The 10,551-nt window shown below is 35.6% G+C and overlaps 1 long non-coding RNA gene across 1 annotated transcript; it reads left to right on the plus strand.

Annotated features, from left to right (window-relative positions):
* Positions 1–9,433: 9,433 nt before the first annotated feature.
* LOC120286623 lies at positions 9,434–10,336 on the plus strand. The gene is made up of 3 exons (XR_005545265.1): positions 9,434–9,731; positions 9,814–9,916; positions 10,036–10,336. It is a non-coding gene; the product is annotated as an uncharacterized LOC120286623 (long non-coding RNA).
* Positions 10,337–10,551: the final 215 nt, after the last annotated feature.

The raw sequence follows: 10,551 nt of genomic DNA on the forward strand, positions 1-10,551 counted from the left end.
CCTACACGGGGGATTAGACAAGGAGATCCATTATCCCCCTATCTATTTATATTGACAGCCAATGTACTTTCTTGTATAATGCACAAAGCCATAGAGGATGGAAGTATCAAAGGGATCAAACTGAACAAGTATTGTCCTACTCTTTCCCACATGATGTTTGTTGATGATGCTATTTTCTTCATGGAGGCACTGTTAGAGAATGTAAAAGTTTGGCGGCTATTCTAAATCAATATTGCTATGCGATGGGTCAAGCAATAAATCTGAACAAGTAAGATATCTTCTTCAGCAATGGCTGTCCACCGGCTTTGAAGGGGAATATGGCCCAAGAAATGCGAGTGCCAAGCATTGACAGGACATGGAAATACCTTGTAATACCATCCAAATGGGGTCAAACAAAGAAAGAGATGTTTGCGTGGATTCTGGCAAGAGTAAACATGAAGCTAGAGGGATGGAAAGAAAAATTCTTGTCTAAAGCTGGGAAAGAAATCTTGATTAAAACTATTGTGCAAGCGTTGCCGCAATATGCAATGTCAATCTTCAAGATACCTATCTTGGTTTGTAGAGCCATTGAACAAAGAATTGCAGCGTTCTAGTGGAAGCAGAATGAAGCCAAGAAAGGCATGCACTGGAAAAAAATGGGAGGTTCTAAAGTCCAGGAAAGACAGGGGAGGGTTAGGTTTTTAAGATTTAATTACCTTCAACAAAGCATTGTTGGGAAAGCAGGCATGGCAATTATCCCAATCACCTTTAGCTTTATGAAGTGAGATACTGAGAGGCATATACTTCCCTAATGGAAACTTATGGAAAGCAAAAAGAGGTCAAAGACCATTTTGGGGATGGCAGAGCATCCTAATGGGACGGGAAGCCATCGAACCAAAAATACGATGGGTTGTGGGAGATGGGAAATCCATTAACATTCGTCAAGATCACTGGTTATCATTGGGCATGCTAGGAGGCCCTGAAAAACAAGGAAGATCCTCAAATGGTGGCTGAATTAATTGATGAGGAAAGAAAGGAGTGGAAAGAACCAGTGTTGCACCATCTTTTCGAAAGGAGAATTGTAAATGAAATCCTGTCTATACCTATCGCAATGCAGCCAAAGGTAGATCAATTGATTTGGACAGGAAACAAAATGGGAATTACACGGTTAAAAGCGGTTATAATAGCATGTATGCCAAATCCACACAATAAGACAATAATAGGGCATCGACCTCATACCAGCCACCCCGAGTCCTATGGACAAGAATATGGCACCTATTAACCCCCCCCAAATTGAAAATCTTTCTATGGAGCCTATGTTAGTATGCTGTACCAACAAAGAAAAACTCTATCAGAGAAGCATCTTACCTGACCCGCTATGTCCTATCTCTGTTCCAAATACCTTAAGACAATCGAGCATTTATTCTTCTTCTGTAAAAAAAGTCCATAGCATATGGTCAGATCCACGCTTAAACCTCAATACTAGTACACGAATGGCCACTAGAATGGATAAATGGTTGGCGGAATTTTTCAAAGCAAAGCTGCACTCACCCGATGCAGGGCTAGTGGCGGAGGTGCCATGGTAGATCTGGAAAAACAGGAACAATCAGGTCTTCAGTGATAAGAAGCCACAACCAGAGGCCATAATCGAGACCGCCCTAGCACAAAATCAAAGCTTTAATCGATGGAATCCAAGTATGAGAAAAGAAAAGTCAGCAACGGCGAACTCACTTGCGAGCTTGACAGTGCCGGAAAGCCAAGCTCTGAAGCTAAATGTCGACTGTTCGTGGGTGGAAGGTGTATCGCCCGGCTCAATTGCTGGTATTCTATGAGATTCCAACGGAGTAATCGTTGATGGCTTCATCAAAGAAATCCTTGCCTCTTCATCCTTGCAGGCGGAAACCCTAGCTCTGCTCCATGGACTGCTTCTGCTGAAACAGAGGGAAGCAACTCACGTGGGGAAAGTACACAAACAAAAAGAGAGTTTAGTTGGTGAAAGTGATTGCCGCATGTTAGTGGAATCTGTTGTGGGCTGGGCAGAGGAATCATGGGCTGTGAAGGACTTAATCCAGGAGTGTAAATAGGTTTTGGCCCAACTGACCTATGTAAATGTAGTCCATTACTCGAGAGGAGCAAATCAAGCCGCAGATTGGGTTGCAAAAGCATTCCACCTTAAAATCCTTCCCTCAACATGGAAGCTAGAAACCCCCCAACCCCTTTGGAATATTTTGTGCTCTGATTCCAATGTAAAATCTTGTTTTAATGAATGAATGAAAGCACTATTTTCAACCAAAAAAAATCTACCATACTCGACTGGTCAAAAACAGGCAACAGTATTAAATTTATATACATAAGTCGAGTATACATTCCAAAAAACCACTGTGTGCTATAATAAATGGAATATTTTATCGGAAAATAATCCCCACAATTGGTTGACCCTACATAGGTAATCTTATCCATTCCTAAAAGAAAAATTGAATTATAAACGGCTAGTGTAAAGTAAATATTACACAAGCGATTTTATCCATCTTTAATTTGATCTAATCAAGCATCTATAAAACTGCTTGTGCAAAACTTTCATTACCCTTGCGAGATCCATCGCTCTTGCGAGCCAGTCCCCTGATGCCCCTTAGGTAACGCCTTTAATAAAGAAGTGAAAAAGAACAAATTATTATCCCATGTTTTTTAGGAAAGAAAATCAAATAAAGAATCATAGCCATCTCAAATTCATAAATAGAGATTCTGGCCAGGTTGCCATATTTGTGAACACGTAACTACCGTTCTTTGTATGGAAGCAAATCCGACACCCAAGCCACATTTGAGTGAAACTAAGGTCAGTCTTGAATCTGATACCATTTGTGACACAAAGTAGATGTTAGGCAACAATTCTTGTCAGACCAAACCCTAATCATTGGCTACATATTTGTCCTCATTCGTTGGGTTTTTTCTCCAAATGAATCCATCAACCATGATCCCCAAAACATTTGTTACAGTGACCTACCACCAAGAAGAGGAATCATGCGTGTCAAAAACATCAAAAATGTGTCAGGAAGCAATCCACCTGAACTGATGTGTTTTTGGTCGTCTTGGAACAATTTAATGACACGAAGAAAGGAGCCGAACGGCAATTGCTCAGTGCAGGTAAGGCAACTATGAGTGGTTGGGCGGGAAGACGAGATCAATAACAGCTTCCAATTAACATTTTCAATCGCGATGAGCAATCCTCCAAAATATTTAGAGCCATATTTCCAGGCATTTGTTCATTATGTCATTGGTTAATGTCTCCCAATGCATGTAATTTATTTCGCCGTGAGAGCTGCTTAAAACCCACCGACTACGTCATATTGGGATTGATCGACTAAATTGATTTCCATAGTGACATACAATGTATGAATTTTGGAGATTTTCTCTATTTTCAGTTTAAATGTTATACGACTTGATTGGTACTTCTTTACTGATTTTTATCAAGATGATCACGGTAAAGGTCTTGAAATTTCTTACATATGTCGTAAATGGAAATCAATTTAGTCCACCAATCCCATGGTAGTACGTACATGGTGGGGTTCAAGAGACTCCCATGACAAAATAAAACAAAATAAATTGCCTGCTTCATGAGATTATTGGTATCAAATCATTGTGATAAATTGATACTTTCATGCCTTTGCTCCTTATGTATTTAAATGATTACAATGTTTGATACAAATAATCTCATGAAGCATGCATTTATTTTGTCATTACAATGGCTTGAGCCCTATCGACTACGTCCTACTTTTGCATTGATTGCCTAAATTGATATCCACTTATGACATATGATGTATAAAATTTTGATGTTTTTCTTCTTCTAATATTAATGTTATCTGACTTGATTGGTATTTCTTCACTAATTCAAGACGACTGCGGTAGAAGTCTTGAAATTTCTTACATAGAATGTCTTAAACGGAAACCAGTTTAGTGGACCAATCTTAAAGTAGGACGTAGATGGTGGGGTTCGCGCAAATGCCACGACAAAATAAAGTCCCTACTTTGTGATATTATCGGCATCAAATCATTGTAATAATTTGATACTTTCATTCCTTTTCTCATGATGTATTTAAGTTATTGCAATGGTCCGCTACCAATATTCTCATAATGCATGCAGTTTATTTTGTCGTGGGAGCCACTAAACCCTACCGGCTATATCCTACTTTTAGATTGATCAACTAAATTGATTTTTATTTATGACATCCTATGTATGAATTTTTTAGATTGTCTTATATTCATTATTAATTGTTATTCGACTTGATTGGTATTTCTTTACTCTCTTTTTTCAAGATGATCATGGCCGAAATCTTGAAATTTCATACATAGAATGTCATATATGGAACCAATTTAGTCTACTAATTCCACAGCAGGACGTCAAGCAGCTCCATGACAAAATAAATTGCCTGTTTTGTTAGATGTCTCACAAACCAGGCAACTTGTTTTGTCATAAGAGCTGTTTGTACCCTACTTACTACGTCCCTCTTTTGGATTGATCGGCTAAATGGATTTCCATTTATGACATCCTGCACATGAAAATTTGAGACTTTCCTTTTCTTTTTTTTTTTCTATTACTGAACGTTATCCAGCTTGATTGGCATTTCTTTACTAATTTTTTTTCATGATGATCACAGTAGAAATTTTGAAATTTCTTACATAAAAGGTCATCCGATCCCAAAGTGGACATAGATGATGTGGCTTAAGCAAATCTCACGACAAAGTAAATTGCCTCCTTTTGTGAAATTATTTGTATCAAATCATTGTAATAATTTCTTACACTTTTAATCCTTACATTTAAACTAGAAATTTGCATTATTGACCCGAGTGCCATTTAAGAATAATATATATATATATATATATATATATATATATCATATTATCAAGATTATAAGGAAGCACACATATGTCTTTTTAATTTAAGTAATTAAAAGGAAACCAACCTACCGAACTCGAATTATCAAAAACATGCAACACTTTTAACACTTACATATAAAACAAAAATTTTGCATTGTTGACCCGACTATCATTTAAAGACAAGATATTTATCATATTATCAAAATTATAGAGAAGCGCATCAGTTTCTTCTTAATTTAAGTAATTAAAAGGAAATTAACCTACCATACTCGAATCGAGAAACATGCAACATTTTTAACCCTCACATCTAAACTAAAAATTTGCATTGTTGACCCAAATTTACATTGTTGACCCAAGTGCCATTTGAGGATAAAATATGTATCATATTGCCAAAATTATAGAGGGCCATACAAATTTTGTTTTGATTTAGGTTCATAAAAAAAAAAGAATAAGAGGAAACTAAGCTACCATACTCGAAATATAAAAAACATGCTATACTTTTAACCCTTATATCTAAATCATAAATTTGCATTGTTGACCCGAGTGCCATTTAAAGACACGATATTTATCATACTGTCAAAATTATAGAGAAGCACGTAGATTTCTATTAATGTAAATAATAAAAGGAAACTAACCTACTATACCCGAATTATAAAAGAAATGCAACACTTAACATCAAAACCACAAATTTGCATTGTAGACTCATGTGCCATTTCTTGTCCAAAAAAAAAAGACTCATGTGCCATTTCAAGATAAAATATCTGTCACATTGTTCAAATTATAGAGTGGCATTTCTTTTTTAATTTAGGTAATTAAAAGGAAACCAACCTACCATACTTGAACTATCAAAAATATGCAATACTTTTAACCTTTACATCTAAATCGGATTTTTACATTGTTGACCAGAGTGCCATTTAAGGACAAGATATTTATCATATTGTCAAAATTATAGAGCACACAGATTCCATTTAATTTAAGCAAATAAAAGGAAACCAACCTATCATATTCGAATTAGAAAAAAAAAATGCAACACTTTTAACCCTTACAGCTAACCTAGAAATTTGCATTGTTGACTCATGTGTCATTGACAAGATATTTATCATATTGTTAAAATTCTAGAGAAGCACATAGATTTCTTTTCAATTTAAGTTAATAAGAGGAAACCACCTACCATACTTGAATTATCAAAATAATGCAAAACTTTTAACCCTTATATTTAAACCATAAATTTGCATCCTTTATCGGAATGCTACTAAAGGACAAGATAATCATCATATTATCAAAATTATAGAGAAGCACACAGATTTCTTTCATATTTTAGTAATTAAAAGGAAATCAACCTACCATACTTGAATTCAAAAACATGCAACCCTTACAATCCTTACATTTAAACTAGAAAATTGCATTGTTAACCTGGATGCTATTTAAGGACAAGATATTTATCATATTGTCAAAATTATAGAGCACAAATGTGTCTTTTTAAATTAAGTAAATATATGGAAACCAAATTATCATTTTCGAATTATCAAAAAAATGCATTACTATTGACCCTTAAATCTATACCAAAAATTTGTATTGTTGACCCATGTATCACTTAAGGACAAGATATTTATCTAATTGTCAAAATTATAGAGGAGCACATTGATTTCTTTTTAATTTAAGTTAATGAAACCAATCTACCATACTCAAATTATCAAAAACATGCAACACTTTTAACCCTTACATCTAAACTAGAAATTTGCATTTTTCAACCGATTTCCATTTAAGGATGAGATATTCATCATATTGTCAAAATTACATAGGAGCACCCAGATTTCTTTTTAATTTAAGTAAATAAAAGGAAACCAACCTACCATACTTGAATTATCAAAAACTATAACACTTTTAACCCTTACATCTAAATCAGAAATTTGCATTGTTGATCGGAATGCCATTTAAGGACAAGATATTTATCATATTGTCAAAATTACAAAGGAGCTCACAGATTTCTTTTTAATTTAAGTAAATAAAAGGAAACCAACCTACCATACTTGAATTATCAAAAATGCGCAACACTTTTAATCGTTGCATCTAAACTAGAAATTTGCATTGTCGACCAGAGTGCCATTTAAAGACAAGATATTTATCACATTGTCAAAATTATAGAAGAGCGTGTAGATTTCTTTTTAATTTAAGTAAACAATAGGAAATCAACCTACTATACTTGAATCATAGAAAACATGCAACAATTTTAACTTTTACATCTAAACTAGAAATTTGCATTGTTGACTCGAGTGCCATTTAAGGACAAGAAATTTATCATATTGTCAAATTTATAGAGGAACACACAGATTTCGTTTTAGTTTAATTAAATAAAAAGAAGCCAACCTACTATACTCAAATTATGAAAAACGGGCAACACTTTTAACCATTACATCTAAACCAACTATTTGCATCGCTGACCTTAGTGCCATTTAAGGGCAAAATATTTATCATATTGTCAAAACTATAGAGAAGCACACAGATTTCTTTTTAGTTTTAGTAATAAAAAGGAAATTAACCAACCATACTTGAATTATAAAAAACATGCAACACTTTTAACCCCCCAATTTAAATCAGAAATTGTCGTAACGAGTGCCATTTAAGGGCTAAAATATTTATTATATTGTCAAAATTATAAAGGAGCATGCAGATTTCTTTATAATTTTAGTAAAGGAAAGGAAATCAACCTACCATACTCGAATTATCAAAAATATGCAACACTTTCAACCCTTACATCTATATAAATAAGTGATTTTACATCCTGAGAACCATTGTGTGTTTTAATAAATGAAAGATCTCATCATTTGATCATATCATGAGTAAATGCTCGGAAAGATGGCTCTTATGATTTTATGAGGTTCGCTGATCTCCAATTAAAATTTTAATTGGAGTCTCCTATTCACCTCATCTTCCAACCCTGCAAGATCTTCTCTTGTCGCATTACCTTCACTGAGAAATTGCACATCAGCTTAGAAATTCAAGTACATCCTTTCCTCATGACATTAAATTGTTCTAAGCCAACCAAAATGTTTTGAAATTGATCCACAAATTGATATAACTAACCTCGGGATTATTGGGATTACCTTTTGGCATTTGAGTGCTTTGCTCAATTCATCCATCCCTCTCTTGTACATGGCCCTCGCTTGACTTCAAGCTCTCACTTTCTCTGAATTTTTCAAGTTTCAAAATCAATCCACAAGAATCAATATAACAATCAATGGAATTATAGCGTTGATTAATTTCATTTGAGTGCTTTGAGCAACATCTCACTCAATTCTTCCATCTTGCATTATGTCCGTAATAGTTTGGTTGGCTCGGAACAATATAATGACATGAGGAAAGGATATCCCTAGATCTCCTAGCTGATAAGCAATTTTTCAGCACAGGTAATGCCACATATGAGGTCATGTTGGCTGGGAAGAGTAGATGAATAGAAGCCTCCAATTAAAATTTAGAATGGAGTTCAACAAATCATCTAAAACCATGAGAGCCATCTTTCCAGGCATTTGCTCGAGAAAGTAAAGTAAGAGGCTAGAGTTCCCATCTTGTAACTATTGAGAGGGTCGGCCCGCTTTATTTGTGAAGAATTATGCTGGTGTTAGCAGATCTTGAAGGATGTAATTTGGTGGAATGATTATTTCATGGTCTTAATTAGTTCATAATTCAAGATGGTTTGATTATATAGTTACCTTGTCCCCTTTAACTTTATTTCCTTCCAAGGGTGTTCTAACTTGGTTCTGATACATTGTGGGGTCATCTCAAGATTGTTAAGGCTCGGTCCAGAGGCGCTTCAAGGCACGAAGGTGGAATGAATACCTAAGATTCAAGCTGCTCTTTGATCCGTATAGTAGGCCGTCAGTCCATTCTTGGTCCACTTGGCCACTCACGGCTGATCCTTGTTATGGTCATTAGCTATTGATCTTCCTTCAACAAGCAAGTTCAATGGCCAAGCAATTATTGCGTCAGATCTTCAAGGATTTGTTTTTGTTAATTGGATCTTCTTTTGAAGATAGAGAACATTTGTTGTAAACATTAATTACAATCTTTATTAGTAATTACTTCTTTTGTCTTAGATTTTATTTTAAAAAGACTATATTTTAGGCCCTTAAATTACTTATTGTAGATTTTGGTTTACTTTCATGATCTATTGGTATGAACTATGGATTTTGGTTTACTGATTTTATTAACATTAACTACATAGCTATACTGACCACATCGTACTTTTTGATTGGTCGACTAAATCGATTTTGATTAATGACGTCTTTTGTATTAAATTATAATATTTTCCTTCTTTTGATATTCAATGTCAACTTTTGAAAAAGAAGTTTTATTTATTTTTATGAAAGCTGGTGCAGGACCAGTAGCATCCAAAAGCGGGGCATCGTGACATAGCAAGGCCCAAAGGGCCGGGGGAGGAGAGAAAATCCAGTTTGGCGGTAACTTCTTGTCCCTATGTGCGCGCGCGGCCCAGTCGGCTACTCCATTTGCAGCTCTTGGACAAAATTTGAGACCCATGAAAGGTAAAGTCTTCAGCAGCTCTTTGCACTTTGACCAAGGAGCACGTGCATCCCAGTTAAAGTCTTCTTCTCCTGTTAAAGATCGTACCAAGCTTCTGCAATCTGAGTCTACCGAAACTGCTCCCATCTCCTTCTTCTTTATATACTCCAAGGCTTCAACAAGAGCTAGGATTTCGATATGAGCCACGGAATCCACGCGAACTGACCTGGTGAAACCGTCGACAAGAGTACCGGAGGAGTCGCGGACGATGCCGGCGATGGCTCCTTCTGTTGAGCCCTCGCCGATTGACCCATCTACATTTATCTTCATTTTTCCCTTCTCTGGAGCTACCCAGATCTGAGGTAGGTCTTCGTTCGATGGTTTTCTTGCATGAGGGTGGTGATAGACCCATTTCTCATAACTTTTATGCTGAAACTTGGCCAGATCTACAATGTTACAAGCATCCGGCCTCTGTCCATTCGAAAGATGAAGTTATTTCGCCCCTTCCAAATATGCCATAGGAGATTTGAAATCAATTCCAAGGACGGTAAGTGAGTGTTTTTCTTTATAAAAAGCGCCAACCACTCTTCGATTTGAGTAATCTCTTGTGTTCTTATCTGGATTTTGACTTCCGGGTTGTTCCATACATGTGTGGTCCAAGGACAGAGGAGGAAGATGTGCTCAGTCGTTTCCACCCTTTCTCGGCAAAGGTCGCATACAGGGTCAGTTAAAATCTTTCTTTTCCACAAATTCTCCTTGGATGATATAGCGTTTTGGCATACATTCCATATAAATATTTTAACTTTAGGGCTGATCTTCATATTCCATAAAGCATTCCATAGTGCTTGGTATTTCTTCACTAATTTTTTTACGGTTGCGATAGATGTCCTAAAATTTCACATAGAATGTCATCAATAAAAAAAACAATTTAGTCAACCAATCCCAAAATAGGATGTAGAGGTGTCGTTCAAATGAATCCCATGACCAAAAAAAAAAAAAAAAAAAAAAAGTGCCTGCTTTGTGAGATTGTTGGTATTAAAGCATTGTAATTATTCGATAATTTCATGCCTTTGCTCATGATGTATTTAAATGATTGCAATGGTTTGATTCGGATAATCTCATGAAGTATGCATTTTATATCGTCATGGGAGCCACTTGAATCCACCGACTACATCCTACTTT

Source organism: Eucalyptus grandis, chromosome 8, assembly GCF_016545825.1.
Source record: "Eucalyptus grandis isolate ANBG69807.140 chromosome 8, ASM1654582v1, whole genome shotgun sequence".
NCBI lineage: Eukaryota > Viridiplantae > Streptophyta > Magnoliopsida > Myrtales > Myrtaceae > Eucalyptus > Eucalyptus grandis.